Source organism: Sapajus apella, unplaced genomic scaffold (assembly GCF_009761245.1).
Source record: "Sapajus apella isolate SASKATOON/1434 unplaced genomic scaffold, GSC_monkey_1.0 scaffold39, whole genome shotgun sequence".
NCBI classification, from domain to species: domain Eukaryota; kingdom Metazoa; phylum Chordata; class Mammalia; order Primates; family Cebidae; genus Sapajus; species Sapajus apella.
In genome coordinates, this window is record NW_022436979.1 from 16,394,840 (window position 1) to 16,411,923 (window position 17,084).

Sequence of the window (17,084 nt, forward strand, 5' to 3'; positions counted from 1 at the left end):
TCAGAAAGCCACTGCCCCATCCAGACACATGGCCTCCTCCGTAGCTTCTGTTCTGCAAAACATCCACAAACCTCCGGATCACTGGCCTTTATTTCAAAACTAAACTGAAAAAATGTTAAAGTCAGTCGTTTATGGTGTAGAAAGAAACAGTTTAAATTATTGAAGAGCTACTTAATGTTTCAAAGCGAAGGCCACAGCAGGTGACGGGTGACTGTGCTGCCCACAGGCCCCTGCAAGCTGCGTGTGAGGAGCGTGCACCACACCCAGGGCAGAGCCCAGACCCCAGGGTCCATCGGCCTCCATCTGCGCTGGGCTCCTCCGCAGGGCCTTTGGCTTTGCCCCCAGGGGAGGCATCTCGCTCCCGGCAGACCGCTCCCATCCCGCTCTGCCCTCTCCTCCTCTCTTTCTCCCTGCTAACCCCATTAGGGAGCTGAAGCAGACTCTATTGTTCACAGAAATGGAATCATTTGATGTCCTTTTTATTTTCTAAAGTCAGCAGATAAAAATGTTCTGTCTCTCTACGACTGGGCAACAGTGTGCACAGTGCTGCTTCTGGAAGCTTCTGAGGGCACAGCTCACCTGAGACTGACCCCCGTCCCAGGCCCAGTGGGCTCTCTCGTGGCCCCAGGGCTCAGGATCCCCAATCTCCCTTGTTGGTTCTCGTGTTCATTCATTCCCGCCAGGAGAGTGGTGGAGAAAAGGGTCTCTCCCCCAAAGGAGATGTCAGCGGCTCCTGGAGGCCTGCTGTGTCATTGCCCATCCCCATGCCTGGCACAATGGGGGAAGGGAAACCTCGGCCCTCTGAAGTTTTGCTGATAAATGAACTCACAGCCGGATGTGGTGGCTCACGCCTGTAATCCCAGCACTTTGGGAGGCCGAGGTGGGTGGATCACCTGAGGTCAGAAGTTACAGACCAGCCTGACCAATATGGTGAAACCCAGTTTCTACTAAAAATACAAAAATTAGCCAGGCATGGTGGAGTGTACCTCACCTGTAATCCCAGCTACAAGGGAGGCTGAGGCAGGAGAATTGCTTGAACCTGGGAGGTGGAGGTTGCAGTGAGCCGAGATCATGCCACTGCACTCCAGCCTGGGCAACAGAGAGAGACTCTGTCTCAAAAAAAAAAAAAAAGAAAAGAAAAATGAGCTCACATAAGGCAGAGTAATAGGTGAAAAGGCACACAAATGTATTTAATGAGTGTACATGGGAGCCTTCAGAATAAGACCCACAGATAAGGGGAAACTGTTTTCTGCTTAGGTTCAACAAATTCTGGACAGCGGTGAAATATGACTGCACAGCAGAGCACGGGCTAATGTTAGGCCCCTGAGCGGGATGCCCAGCAGGGCCTGTCTAGATTCTTCCTGGCCTCTCTGGGCAGCTTCCTTTCTTCTGGGTGTGGGCAGGGTCCTCTCCACAATGGGGTCTTGCGCAGTCCAACAAGGTAGGTCAGAGAGTTTCTTTGTGGCCAGTTCTTAAGCAGCACGGTGGGAGAAATTTTGAGCAATATTTTTAGGTTTTAAGGTGGGCTTTGGGGAGAAGAGGTTGTGGTTTCTCTGACTCACCTCGAGGAAAAGGGATTCTAGTTTCCATGGCTGGGGGAATGGGGCTGAGAGGCAGGAGGGCATGGGAAGGTCAGAGAAAAGCTTTTGCTTCTGAGGCCTTCATTTTGGGGTGCTGTTTTCTGAACCCCAAGACTGGACACCTCATCCACAGGGGGGACTGCACAGAGAGCCAGAGTCAGAAGCTCCTTTGAGGCACCCTGGTCCATGGTGTGCATGATTTTAGTCGTGGGTCTTTTCTCTAATTACCTCCATTCGTTCCCTTGGGCCAGCCCTGAGGGGTGCTGAGACTGGGCTCCAGGGAGATGCTGCTACCCAGGCTGGGGCTGAGGACACCGAGTGCCACCTGCACCCCAGCAGCACACATCACACATCACATGGTTTCCTGTGTGTGTGGCCTTGGATTGATTCTTCCACCCGGAATAGGAACCCTGGAAAGCAAATCATTTTCCATCCTTGCTTTAACCAAAATAAAGGCTTTGGCCACCATGCCCAGAGGCCCTCCCAGGCCAGCTCCTCCAGGGGTGGCCCCAGGCCTGCTATGTGCACCCCCACAACTTGGCTCCCCTCAGAGCCAGGTTTCATGAAGGGGGTTTGCTCTCCTCTGCTCTACATGGTCACTTCTGCTCTGAAACAACTGAGCTCTTCCCTCTGCTGCCCAATTGCTTACCGTCTTGGGTGCCAACCCCATGCCCTTTCTGGATCTGGCCCCTTCTTGCACTTTCCAGCAGCTTCTAGAAACCTGCCCTTCTCTGCATGCAGAGCTTTCCTCTCCGGATCTCCTACCTCTCCAAGGCTCTCCCTCGTCAGCCACTGCCCCCAATGTGGGTTTCATGGGGACCTGTCTTCAGCCTCCTTTCATTGTGGCCTCTCCCCTCAGGAAGGAGCTGTGTGGTGAGGACACAGTCCCTTTCCACTTAGTGCACACACTTTGCCCTTCCTTATTGATCCTCCCACCTCAGCCTCCCAAAGTGCTGGGATTACAGGTCTGAGCCTCTGCACCAGGCCTGGACAGTGCTCTAAATGCTTTGCACCTATGAGTTCACTTCGTCCTCCCAAAAATTCCTACACAATAGATATATTATTGCCCCCATCCCGCCCCCAGAGCTGCAGAATCTGAGGCACAGAGAGGTAAAGGAACTTGTTCAAAGTCACACAGCTCACAGACAGCAAAGCTAGAATTTGAAGCCAAAGAACTGTGGCTCCAAAATCTAAACTGCCTTCTAGACCTGATATGAAGATTAACTAAGGCTCAATGCCAAATACCTCTCCTCTTGGCCCTGTTTTATTATAACAGTAGAGTCCTTGTGAAACTGAAACCACCTTAGCAAAATTCTGACTGAGACAGCGAAAGAGATCTAACTTAACCGACTCCATCTTGCTTCTAACCTCCAAGCTGTCCTTGTTCCTTCCTGGACACAGGCTGAGCTGACTTTGGGAGAAAGTTAGTTGATAGTTTAAACAAAGACAGTAACAGCCCTTTTCCAAAGCAGACCTCTTCTTACCTGCAGACTAGATTGCCTTTCTAGAACTAACATTAGCCACAAGATTAGAAATTATGGTTTAGGAGTCATGCAGCTGGAGGCCTCAAGATTCCGGCCCTTCCTAAACTGCTTCCTAACCTGCTCAACATCAGCACTTGAGATATTTTGCAGACCCTGAGCTTGATGGATCAGCTGTTACCACCCAGATCAATAAACTGGCTCATCTGATCTTGGGGCCCCACCCAGGAACTGACTCAGTGCAAGAAGACAGCTCCAACTCCCTGTGATTTCATTTCTGACCAATCAGCACTCCTGGCTCACTGGCTTCCCCCCACCCACCAAGTCATCCTGAAACACTCTGCTCACCAGCTGGGTGTGGTGGCTCACGCCTGTAGTCCCAGCACTTTGGGAGGCCAATGTGGGCAGATCACAAGGTCAGGAGATAGAGACCTTCCTGGCTAACACGGTGAAACCCTGTTTCTATTGAAAATGCAAAAAGAATTAGCCGGGTGTGGTGGCATGTGCCTGTAGTCCCAGCTATTCAGGAGGCTGAGGCAGGAGAATCACTTGAACCCGGGAGGTGGAGGTTGCAGTGAGCCAAGATCGCGCCATTGCACTCCAGCATGGAGGACTGAGCAAGACTCCATCTCATAAAAAATCCTCTGCTCCCCAATTGCTCTGGGAGACTGATGTGGGTAACAATAAAACTCCCATCTCCCACACAGCTGACTCTGTGTGAACTACTCTTTACTGCAATTCCCTTGTCTTGAATTGGCTCTGTCCAGGCAGCAAGCAAGATGAGCCCTTTGGGCGGTTACAAAACCCCACCAATTTTCAATATTTGAGGTCAAATAGGACAAGCTCAAGCCACTCTTTAGGTGTCTGTCCACTGTGCTCTGCATGTATTTCTCCAGCAGCTGCAATTCACTGAGGGCCTGTCGCATGCCACGCATTATGTGCGGGAATTTAGGTTCAGCATCTCTAATCCAACAATGACAACCCTGAAGGTAGATTTGAGCATTTGCCCATTTTACAGATGAGGAAACGGAATCCGAAAGAGCTTTTGTGAAAAGCTGAGCCAAGATTCAATTTCAGGCATGTGTGACTTCAAGGCCTGAGGGCTTTCCATCCCGAGGTCTCCTGGCTCCACAGTGATGGCCCTCCTTGGTTCCTGTGTCTGACCTTAGACTCTAAACCCTTCGGGATCACGCATGTTTGCATCCCCAGGCTCCACAACAGTGTTAGGCAGGTGACAGAACTTGTTGGTTAAGTGGGTAAGCAGTGAGCGAATGAATGGGCTAAGCCCTGCGCCCTTCTGTCCAAGAGCTCAGAAAAGGCATCCTGCCCAAAAACTGCATTCCTGCTGGCCCCAGGACCAAGGCACATCCTGCTACAAAGACCTGCAGAGCCGTCCTTCATCCAGAATGTGGTGCCCCCTCCCCATGCCCTCCGCCACCCTGGCCCCCAGGTCTGATCTCTGCAGAGCCACCCTTCCACACTCACCAGTTACAGGATGGGCCTTCTCGTGAGTCCTGCTGTCACTCACGGAAGGAACTGGCTCTGTGCCCCTCAGCCCCAAGGGGCAAGTGGCCGCCCTGCCCGAATGCCCAGGCTCTCTGGAATGAGTCACACCCTGCTGGACAGTCACCATCCACAAATGCCTATGGCCATTTCCAGCACGCTGTGGGTTCGGGGTCTCTGCTTCTCACGGTTCCTCCTTTTCTTGGGATCTGTTTTTGGGAAGTGGTACCACTGTCCTTCTAGTCACCCAAGCATGTGTGCTCAGAGTCTGTCCACCACGTGCCACTCAGTCACTGGGTGCTGCAGAGTCCTTCTGAGTAGGCTGGTCTAGCACCCAAGCCCAGGCCCCTCAGTCTCTCCTCAGCCAAGAACGGGACTTCCTCTGTCCCTGAGCTCTCTCGGGTGCCCTGTGCTCCGGCCTGGCCGGCCACCCTCTCTTTCTTCCCCAAAAAGCCTTGCCCACTGCCTTTGCCATGGGATTGCTGTTCCTAGAATTCAACAACCCTGCTAGCCACTCCTGAGTCCCCCTGATTCACTCCCCACACCCCACCTTCTGCTTCCCTCCTCCTTCTCCCTTTCCCCAGGAGGGAAATTGAAGACAGTTAAAAATAGAACAAATCAAAGTGCACAGGCCAAAGCCAAGCACTGCTCAGCAGGAAGCACCTGAGGCTTGGTCCCCCTGCTGGAAGGAGCCCCAGGCAGGCCTCATCCTCCCCTCCCTGCCACCTCCTCTGCCTTCTCTGTATGTTCAAATCCTGCCAGACTTGCACCCAGCTGGAGAGATGATGTGCAGACTGCAGGCTGTTGGCGGTGCATGGGGAGCCAGGAGCTCGGGCACGCGTGGATTTAAGAGCAGTTCTGTCCGTGCTCGCTGGCCGCCACCTTGCTGTGCTCCAGGAGCAGGTCAGAGCCCCCAGGGGTCCTTCTGTGAGCCATAGTCTGGAAGAAAATGGCAGGGGAGGGAGTCTGGAGCAGGGGACTAGGGTTGCCAGATAAAACACAGACACTCAGGCCTAGTTAAATACATTTCAGAGCAATTGCTAATCATTTGCTAGTATAAGTATATCCCAGGCAATATTTGGGATATATTTAAGCTAAAAAAAAAGTTTATTTGTCGTTGATGTGAAATTCAAATTTAACTAGGTGTCTTGTTTTGTTTGCTTCGCACAGGTGCTCAATCAGGCACCCGTGGGTCGCCCCATGGGAAACCCTGCGGGGCCTGTTCCCCATCCACGCCCGGCGCTCCAGCACAGGGGAGGGAAAGAGAGGTGGGTGGAAGGCTGTACTCTTTCCCTAGTGCTGCCTCAACAAAGTTACACAAACTGGGGCGGGGGGTGAGGGGGTAAGAACAACAGAAAGTTGTCTCACAGTTGCGGAGGCTGGAAGTCTGGAATCAAGGCATGGGCAGGGCCTCGCGCTCTCTGACGGCTCCGAGGAGGGGAACTTGCCTTGCCTCTTGCAGCTCCCGGGTAGTGTGCCTTGGCTCTTAGACACCCCACTCCAACCTCTGCCTCAGTTGTCATAAGGCGTTGTCTCCAGTGTGTTCCTGAGTCTCTGTTTCCTCTGCTTCTAAGGACACCAGTCATTACAGGAGGGTCCACCCGAATCGAGTGTGATCCCATCTGAATCTAAAAGGACCTTATTTCCAAGTAAGATTGTGCGGAGCCTCACGCCTGTACTCCCAGCACTTTGGGAGGCTAAGGTGGGAGGCTCACCTGAGGTCAGGAGTTGGAGACCAGCCTGACCAACATAGAGAAGCCCCATCTCTACTAAAAATACAAAATTAGCTGGGCATGGTGGCATGCGCCTGTAATCCCAGCTAGCTACTCAGGAGGCTGAGGCAGGAGGATCGTTTGAACCCGGGAGGCAGAGGTTGCGGTGAGCGGAGATCACACCATTGCACTCCAGCCTGGGCAACAAGAGCGAAACTCCATCTCAAAAAAAAAAATCAAATATCTGCTCCAGAAGTCCATAAAGGCCAAATCCATGCAACTCCAGGCAGGAGCTGGCACTCAGTGACACTTCGGGCCTGGATGAGGAGGCTAGAGCCTCCTTCACCCTCTTCTTGCAAAGGGCCTTTCAGAATGGGCACCCACCCCACCCCAGAAACCAGCAAAATGGCGCCAGCATCACTACAAGAAAGCTCTGGAAGCAGTGTGTGTGTTCCTGGGGCCATTAGTCAAATCTGTGCAGGGTGGAGGTTCTGTGAGAGGCTGAGCTTCTGCGGAGGGAAAGGAAGAGCTGTGCCCAGGCCTGCTAAGAGACTGCCCAGGCCAAACGCCCCCATGCCCTCAGGCCCAGAGTCCATTCCGTCCTCCCGCCTGGAGCCTGGCTGAGGGAGGGAGTGCCAGGCTGATGAAAGTGAGAAGCTCAGCCGGGCATGGTGGCTCTTGCCTGTAATCCCAGCACTTTGGGAGGCCGAGGTGGGTGCCTCACCTGAGATCAGGAGTTTGAGACCAGCCTGGCCAACATGGTGAAACCTCGTCTCTACTAAAAATAAAAAAATAACAATAATAATAAAAGATTAGCCAGGCATGGTGGTGGGCGCCTGTAATCACAGCTACTTGGGAGGCTGAGGCAGGAGAATCGTTTGGACCTGGAAGGTTGGAGGTTGCAGTGAGCCAAGATCACACCATTGCGCTCCAGCCTGGGCAACAAGAGCGAAACTTTGTCTCAAAAAGAAAAAAAGAAAACGAAAGTGAGAAGGCTTAGGTGAGGGATTGCGCGCTGGCTTCTGACAGCCTCAGAGGGGCAGAGGAGTTGGGCGCTGCCGCTCCCTGGGGAGCCTCTGGGAATCCCACTGATTCCCGCCAGCAGTGGGGCCCGGCCCTGCCGCAGCCTCGTCATGGAGCCCAAACCGTGCTGTGAAAACGCACAGGGCCGCGGGCGGACACACAGGCTGGGCTCCCTCCCTTGTTTTCTGGGGCCTCTGGGTGGAGAAGCCCTCGCTTCAGCCACCTCATAATTAATACTGGAATAATGGAGTGCATTGTCGGGGCAGCCAAAGGAATAGGAGCGAGGTGGAGAGCAGTCCACGATGTCACTCCGAAACCGGCAGCCTGGCCCCCAGCACACACACGCAGGGTGGGCTCCTTCTCAGGGCCCTGCGCTGCCTCCACCTCCCCCTCGGCACGCGTCTTCTCATGGGCACACGGGAGACGGCACCACTCTTGCCCAGGACCTGGCTGCCTCTCCGGGGAAAGGGGGTGAGAGGACGTCCCTGTAAGGCTCTCCCCTCATTGGCGGGGTCTTCACGACACACTTGATTTTCTGGGCCTACGGCATCCTCTTTCTAATCAGATAAAGGCTCCAAACCTCCTTCCCGCCTTCCTCCCTTCCTCCCGGGCAGTCACCCTCACAGCCCTGGAAGAGTCTCCAGAGATGTGGAAATTCAAAGGCTGAATGCTCCATTATGTGGCTCTGGCAAATGGCTTGTCTCCTAGGGAGAGATTCGAAGGAGTGGGTCTTTGTGGAGCTGGAGATGCTCTGACCCGCCCCGGGCGCTGTGGAGCACGCGGCGCCTTGCACGTGTCTGGCCCAGAGCCTACTGGGCATGACTTGTGTATCTTGAGAAAAGTGCCATTGGTAAGCAGGATCGGCCCTGACGCAATGACTGGAATACATATTGTTTTATCTGGATTTGTTTTGCTTTCTTTTCTTACTTTGGGCTCTGAGGTCCATGTGCACACCCTGCATCCTGCAAGATTGTTGCGTAGGTACCAGGTATTGATCGACTTACCACCTATGCAACTTACGACCATTCGACTTTACGACCACAATCCCTAGCCACGACTGCTCCGCGTCTGGCAGCGCAAACGTTGCCCAGCTGGGCGGACGACAGTGCGGACCGGCTTCCGGCAGCACTACCATCTCCACGTGCACCATTTCAACTGTACATATAGCCTACTCAACTTACGACCAAATCGTGTTACGACCAGTCCGAGGGCCCGACCGTGGTCGTAAGTCGAGCACTAGCTGTACATACATGCCATGGTGGTTTGCTGTCTCCATCTCCCCTACCCGTCACCTCCATCAGGCATTTCTTCTGGTGTTATCCCTCCCCATTCTCACCACCCCACCACCACTTCGTCTCCTCCCCTCCAGCCCTCCCACCTAGCCCAGTGAGTGTTGTTCCCTTCCCTGTGCCCAAGGGTTCTCATTGTTCATCACCCACCTATGAGTGAAAACATGCAGTGTTTGGTTTTCTGTTCTTGTGTCAGTTTGCTGAGAATGATGGTTTCTAGATTCATCCATGTCTCTACAAAGGACAGGAACTCATGGTTTTTTATGGCTGCATAGTATGACTATACTTTAATATTTTAATAGGAAGAAGAGTGCTCATCTCTTAGTCACCTGCTCACACACCTCCGCCGGGGCCCCATCTTAGCCAGGACACTGTTCCCAGACAGATTGTCTTTCTCTGATTGGGAAGTGACAACTCAGCCTCTCCAGAGGGAGAGCTGAGCACAGAGAGGCCCCTGCAAGGAGAGAAGCAGCTTCAGGGAGCCGCCCGGAAAACAAAGGCTCTTGGGGTCCTGAGACCCCTGTCCTCAGACCAGAAGGATCAGTGCAACAAAGAGGGTCAGCCTCTGCTGACATCAGCAAGACCCCAAATAACAGGACCCGGGAAAGAAGCTTTGTCACAGACCACATCTGGGGAGGCGAAGGGGAGGAGGAAGGAAGCTGCTCTCTCACTCCTCTACATGGGGTCCTGCGGTGGCCGGGGACAAACCACGTGAGAAAAATGTAACTGAAGCCTGAGTTGACAAAGTCTGAGACGGAAAGAATTTATGGGTGTCATGAAATAAAGTTTACGGTCAACTTCATCCGACACACATATGGGGTGGGCAGAATCGTTACTGTGCTGTTGGCTCTCAGGCCACCCGCGTAACCGCGGTTAATGTGCCTCTCACAGGGGCACACCCTGCACTTCCGGGGTCTGCGGAGGGGAGCCCAGTCCCACAGCACAGCTGCTGTTCTCCAGATCCGCGAGGCCCTGACCTTTCCCCTCTCTGGGGAGAGACGCTCCAGCACTGAAATGAAAAGGTGAGTGAGCTCTCTTTGCTGGGCTTCTCTTTCAGGATGTTTCTGAATAGTAAACCAGAAAATGAAATGTAAGGGAAGGCCGTCTGAGCATGAACCAAAACCTCCGTGGCCTCCAGCAAAGCCATGTCATCAGCTTGCCTTCCTAGCACCACGCATGAAGCAAGAGTGGCTGGAGGTGACCCCCAACTTCCCAGCCTCCCCCAGCACCATTTATTTGTGAGTACAAATGGGAAAGAATTGCAGCTTGTGTGTTACAGGAAAGGTGAGGTGGAAATGATTTCATAACTTGACTTTTAACATCTGTGATAGCCAGAAGGAGAGGGTCCAACAGCAGAGAAGACTTTCAAAGTAAAGCTGTTCTTAGATTCCTCCTCCCCAGCATTCAGGTCTTCTCCAACTCCTGGCATCTTCTTTCTTCCACCTCTCAGGGGTCCAGAGCTTCCGTGTTGCCCACTGCCCAGACCCCCGCTCTCTGGCTCTCACCTGGCCTTTGCCTCCAGCACAGAGTCTTATGATCCCTGATAACTTTCTCTCTCTCTCCCTTTCTTCTAAAAGTGATCCTGAGCTAGGAAGTCTCCCAATATTTTACTTTTCTGTAGTGATAATAAAGAAAGAAAAGAAGAAAGGTGTCACAGTGGGAAAGACCAAACAGATCAAGAGGAATAAAAGACAAACCACAGAATGGGAGAAAATATTTGCAAAAGATATATATGACAAAGGACTCTTGTCTAAAATATACAAAGAACTCTTACAACTCAACAAAAACCAAAATAAATACTCTGATTAAAAAATAGGCTAAGACTTTAACAGACACCTTACCAAAGAAGACATACAGATGGCAAACATGCATAAGAAAAGATGCCCCACGTTCTAAGTCATCAGGGAAATGCAAATGACAACAGCGGCCACTACACGCCTAGTAGAATGGCCAAAATCCAGAATGCTGATAACAACAAGTGCTGGCAAGGATGTGGAGCAATGCAACTTCTCGTTCATTGCTGGTGGGAATGCAAAGTGGTACAGTCATGTTGGAAGGCACTTTGGCAGTTTCTTGCAAAGCTGAACATACTCTTAACATATGATCCAGCAATTATGCTCCTTGGTATCGACACAAAAACCTGCCCATGGATGTTTATAGCAGCTTTATTCAGAATTGCCAAAACTGGGACGCAACCAAGATGTCCCGCAGTAGGTGAATGGATGAATAAACTGTGGTCCGTTCAGATAATGTAATACTATTTAGCATTCAAATGAAATGAAGCCAGGCGTGGTGGCAGACACCTGTAGTCCCAGCTACTCGGGAGGCTGAGGCAGGAGGACTGCTTGAGGTCAGGAGTTCAAAGCTGCAGTGCACCGTGACCAAGCCTGGGAATTGTCACTGCCCTCTAGCCTGGGCAACAAAGCGACAGCCTGTCTCAAAATAAATAAATAACAAAAAACTAAACATAAAAGAACCCTGAGTGCATATTACTAAGTGAAAGAAGGCAGTATGAAAAGGTATGATTCCAACTGTGTGCCATTCTGGAAAAGGCAAAACTCAGTGAAAATCTCAGTGGTTACCAGAGTTTAGGTATGAAGGGGGGAAGGACAAGCAGGTAGAACGCAAAGGAGTCTGAAGGCAGCGAAACTGCTCTGTGCAGTGCTGTAACAGTGGGTCCATGTCATGATGCATTTGCCCAAACTCACAGAATGTACAACACCAAGAGTGAACCCTCATGTCAAAACTCTTCTCTTTGGGTGATAATAACATGTTAGTGAAGGATCACGAATTGTAATGAATTCACACTCTGGTGGGAAGTATTGATGATGGGGGCCGCTATGCATATGTGGGGGTGGGGAGTATATGGGAAATCTTTCTACCGTCTCAGATTTACTGTGAATCTAAAGCTGCTCTAAAAATACAGTCCATTAAAAAAAAAAGAAAGAGAGGGTCTGCACAAGTCCATGTCCATTTTTTCTCTTCTCCTTTCTTATTCTCATCTTTTTCCTTATGTGAGAAACATAAATACTTTTGGGGAAGTAAATTCTTCTAATCTTTAAAGCTGGCCCTGGCACCTTGACTAGTGCATTTGCAATACATTCCCGCATGACCTCTGGACAAACTTACAAAACTTAGGCAAGACGATGTGCACCTTGTCCCTCTCTGAACCTCTTACCTGCTTCCCACAACCACTGCTGTGGTACTCTGCACACCCCACACCTCCTACTGCCCTTCACACAGAACCCTCTGTCATCACTTCTATTGAGAAGAGTCAAAAGTCCTGCAGTAGCCACACAGTGATTTCAACAGAAGGAATTTAACACAGGGAACTGGTTACAAAGGTGATGAAGAGCTGAAGGAAAAAAAGGGGCCCAGGAACATTGACAATAATGAACAAGAAGCAGCTACTGCCCCAAGTGCTATGGGGAGCAATGGGAAGGGACAGGGTGTATTGTTGGTAGAGATGGCATTTCACTATGTTGGCCAGGCTGGCCTCAAACTCCTGACCTCGTGATCCACCTGCCTTGGCCTCCCAAAGTGCTGGGATTACAGGCATGAGCCACCATGCCCGGCCAAGAAGGCTTTTTTAATAAGTACTTAAAAAAAAGTGTTAGACATAGTTGACTTGTTCCTCTGATTAAAAATAAGAACAGGGTTTTGTTCATTCTCCGAGGTGTTCACTTTGGGAATCCACCATTAAGTGATTAGTGAGACAATTACGGCTGTGACCGAACACAGCAAAACAGGCGCTTTAACTTCAGTGTAACAAGAGTTTTTCCCTTACTTTGCTATTTGTCGATTCGGTGTACCCTCCCTCCTGCCTTAATGATTCATAGTTTAAACTTGTCTACATGATTTATATAGAGGCTTGGAGACACCTATGATTAAGCTCCGGCTCTCAAACAGACACCCACAGGACCCCGTCCTTCGCCTCTCCCCAGCACCCCACCATCCCATGAGCTGCTGAAGACAGAGGACCTGCAAACCGCCTCTGAACAGGAGGAAGCCAGGAAGGAGCCAGTGGGAGAAATTGCCTCCGGGGTCCAGAAGCAGGAGACTAGTAAGTCAGTGCACCCCCAGGCTTGAGCTAAAAATGAGGCTCCCACCCTATTGGTCTTTGCAAATCACTTCATCTCACTGGGCTTCACTCTACTCCTAGGACACAGGGAGAGCCACTACCCAAGACTGTCTTGAGGGGGAACGATGTTAATAACAACGACTGTGAGTCTCTTTTCCTGTGCACTGATTACCAGTGCTGTATGAGTGCTTATTATTAATAATAATAATTTAGTGCCGACTTTACCGCTTTTGTGTAACAGTGAGTACCTGGATTCTAATTATCTGTCTTATTTTAATATTTATGGAATTAATCAAACTTTTTAATGGAAAACCCCAAATGAAATTACCAAGAGCATGCTTCAATGAAGACAGATGCGGCACGCTGTGGGAAAAGACAGCTCAGCTTTGTAGTATTACTGGGGACAGCTCAGGGTGCCGGCTGGCCCCTGAGCCAGGCAGGGTGGCAAGGCACAGCCTGGAGCCCTAAGGCAGGGCCTGTGGCATCCCAGGCAGCAGCCCATCTCTGGTCCCCCAAGAAACAGGGTCTCCACAGCCCAGCTGCCACCCATGCTCATAACAGGGGTCAGGGGTTCATCTGCTCATCAAGGCTAAACTGTACACTGGCCAGGCCCTGTGCTGATAGGTGCTCCTGGCTGGCCCCATCCCCTGAGAGACAAGTAGCAAAGCCAGGTCCAAGCTCTGTCTGAAGATCAAGCAGAAGCTCCTCTTACAAAGAGCTCCGGAGCTCAGCGACTCACTCCCAGTCATCGCTCTGGAACCTTTGCTGGTGTCGGCAAGCTCAGAAATGCCATCCCTGACATTATTTCAAACCTGGAGGATCAGCAGCCTGGGCTGAGCCGGCCAGCTGATGGTCACCGAGCGTCCCACTAAGATCTGGGGCTCCCAGGGCACTAGGCTAGAGTGTAGGGTGGGTGACAAAGGCCTCTGCAGAAACACCCCAGCTCCTGTGGACTAACTGCTGAGGGCTATGTGGCCCTGCGGGAAAGGCTTTCTATGTGCTCCTGAATTTTAGTTTTCCAACAACCCTGTGGATTGGTTACTGTTATTCTTTCCATTTCACAGATGAGGAAACTGAGGTGAAAGAGGTGAAGCTGCTTGCTTGAGGTCACAGAAAATGCTATACTGAATGGCCTGGGCTTTGAACTTGGGTCGGGCAACATCCGTGCCTCTGCTCTGAGCCAGGGCCCTCCACTGCCTCCCACCTCCTTTTCTGAATCCGTCTCTCTACAGCTCCTTGACTGGGGACCTGAGACCCTGGGATTACTGTGTGACTTCCAAAGTGTGACGTTCTTGGAATTGTGGAGGCCCTTTTCTAGCCCGATTTATGTCTTCCTCTGCATACCTCACCCCCAGCCATCTTCAGGACACAGCCAGGGCTAAACGGGACATGATAGCATCACCTGGGGAGCCTGAGAAATCCCGATGCCCAGGTTACACCCCCACGCATGTGCCACATGCCCTGGGACCCAGGCATGGGTAATCCCTGCTACAGCAGGGGGTTTGTTGAGAACATCCATATAAAGCATTCAGAAAATGGTATTCTGTCACGGAGCCGGGGTTCCACTGGGCTTCTTAATCCCAGCCTCTCACCAGAATCACCTGGGGAGCTTTCAGAAATACCCAGGTGTGGGCCTAACCCCCCGAGATTCTGTTTAAATAACATAGTTTTTGAGCTTCCCAGCTGATTTTAGCCTGTCGTCTATGTGATGATGTCCTGGCTTAGGATGAAAACTAATTGTCTGAAAAGAAATTTACCCTGGGGCTGGTTGCGGTGGCTCATACGTGTAATCCCAACACTTTGGGAGGCTGAGGTGGGTGGACTACTTGAGCCCAGGTGTTCAAGACCAGCCTGACCAACATGGCAAAACCCTGTTTCCACTAAAAAATATACATTAAAAGAAACAAAAAAGAAATTTACCCTAAGAAGTGCATACTACTCTTCCCAGGGCTGATGTCCTATTGTTTTTCCCTGTGAGTTCAAAGGTCACCTACTCAGAGGGGCACCCCCTGACCCCCACCTCACTCCCAGCGACAGTAACTCCATCCCCACTCTCTGCCACTTTATCTAGTTCCCTCATCCTCATAGCATATTTTACTGTCTTGTGTTGAATAAAGCTCCCCTAAAACTCATGTCCACCCAGAACCTGGGGATTCCACCTTATTTGGAAATAGCGTCTTTGCAGGTATAATCAACTTAACAGGACATCGTGGGGGATATGGGAATTAGAAAAGTCCCTCTTCAAAATTTCCTTTCTTGTTTAAGAAAAATTCCTAAGTGTGAGAAATAATAGTTTGTTTTGAACACTTTCTCAAAAGGCTTCTTGCTTTTTGCTAGAAGCCCTACCCTAGGTAGCTTTTGGACATGCTTACAGGCACGTAGTACGTTCTGTGTCCTTGTATCTTACCCAAGCTGTCTGTGCAGGACACGCTCACAGGCCTGTCCCAGCTCACAGCCTACGTCTCTTCCTTATTTGGATTCCTTTTTTGCTCTCCATTGCTTTTACCTGTTTAGAAAAGTTTCAAGTTATTAACCAATCGGGTTTTAGCTTAGATTGTGAGGCCTGGCTCCAGCCAAAGGAGATCAGACACAGCAGTAAGAGCAACGCCAAACTAGGAAGAAGTAAATGTGTCTGCTTTCCTTTGATCTTTGTACTCTCATGGCAAGATTGCTAACGGGAGTACCCTTTCTGCAGGAAGTAAAAAGAATTGCTTTGCTTGGAGGTCCTTTGTCCCAGGACTAATTTTTCTTTGTGACACCAAAAAGAAAACTTTTATATATAAAAGGGGATCAGGCTGAGCCTCAAAGCCAATATCACTTAGAAGAAGAAAGCTTGAGCTCTGTTTCCAGCTACTCGGGAGGCTGTGGAGGGAGGACTGCTTGGCCCAGGAGGTTGAGGCTGCAGTGCTATGATTGCGCCCCTGAGCTCCAGCCTGGATGACAGAGAGCAACTTTGTCTCTACAAATAAAAATGAAAAACAGAAGAGGAAAATCTGGATGCAGAGACACCCAGGGAGAGCGTCAGGTGAAGGAGGAGGCCAGGTGAGGCGTCTAGAAGCTGAGGACTGCCAGCGACTAGCAGAGGCTGCAAGAGAGCCGGAAGCCCCTTCCCTTGAGCCTCCAGAGGGAGCAGGGCCCTCGACACCTCGATCGCAGACTTCAGCCTCCAGCACTGCGAGAGAACGGGTTTCTGTTGTGTTAAGTCACAGTGTGCGGTCACCTGCTACAGCAACCACGGGGGACTAGTGCATTCACCTCTGGAAATGACGGGATTTATTCCTGGCTCTGCTTACCTGTGGCCCAGCTCCCCGACGGCACATGAGCAACGGTAGAAGCGCCTTGTCTGCTCACTGCTCCAGCCTCCGCACCCGAAACAGTGCTGGAAACACTGCTGGTTCACAGACGTTCTCAAAACTTTTGCTTAAACAAATAAAAGGCATAATCCTGCCATCTCAGGCAGACGGGTGAGCTCTGCTCGGCTTGTGCGGGACAGAAAGGGATACACTTTAATTTAGCACTTGTGGCAAGGGGATCATTGTTCTAAATGTTTTATTTTCCTGTTATCATTCAACCACTTAACAAGCGTGTGACGTAGATGCACTGATTATTCCCGTTTCACAATGAAGTAACTCAGGCTCGGAGGTGACGTCAGCTGCTGGAGTGCAGACGGCACGGAAGTGGGAAAGCGAGGAATCGAACCCGGGGCCATCTGACTTGAGAAACCCCGTGCTTTCCACAGGAGTGGCCTAGCCAGCACTCACCTGCTCCAATCCAGAGAGCAGGCCGAGCCAGCCAGGGCCTCACTTGGCAAGGTGGCCAAACCTGGCCTTGACAAACGTTTCTCCAAATTCCTGTCCTCTCAAGCATCTTTCTCTATCTCCCTTACAATCACTTCTGGAATTTGAGCTGGACACCTAATTTATCAAGGGCCCTGGAGCCTTCTGGAAGACCACCTAAAGAGGACAAGTCCAAATTAGAAGTGTTTATCTTGTTTCTGAACACGATGCTTTCGCATCTCGGCTTTTCCTAGGAAGCACTTTGTTCAGGAATGAAGTTGGGTGAGACTAACCTGCGCTCACATTCTGGGCGAGGGAAGAGCGTGCCCTGTTTTTACACTGAAAAAGACAGAGCAAGCTGTATCCCCGGGGAAAGTGAGTAAATCCGATTCTGGCCGATCCTTTTGCAGGGCTCTTAGGACTGCAGAAGGATCTGGATTTGCCAAGTCCAAGAAGCCCAAGTCATCTCTGCCTAAAAATGATTAACAAGGACCTGCTTATTCTCTTTCCGGTGACGACTGAGCACGCCGTGAACCTGAGTGTTCTGTGCGCTGCCTCGACATACCTCTAAATTATTCTGACATCTTCCTCCTCTTCTCCTCTGCTGGAGTCCAGCTTTAATTAATTTTCAGTAACAAG

At 50.9% G+C, this 17,084-nt stretch overlaps 1 long non-coding RNA gene across 1 annotated transcript; it reads right to left on the reverse strand.

Annotated features, from left to right (window-relative positions):
* Window positions 1-1,075: 1,075 nt before the first annotated feature.
* On the reverse strand, window positions 1,076-12,037 carry LOC116565226. The gene is made up of 3 exons (XR_004275338.1): window positions 11,767-12,037; window positions 5,933-6,133; window positions 1,076-1,109 (listed from the first exon to the last, which is right to left on the reverse strand). It is a non-coding gene; the product is annotated as an uncharacterized LOC116565226 (long non-coding RNA).
* Window positions 12,038-17,084: the final 5,047 nt, after the last annotated feature.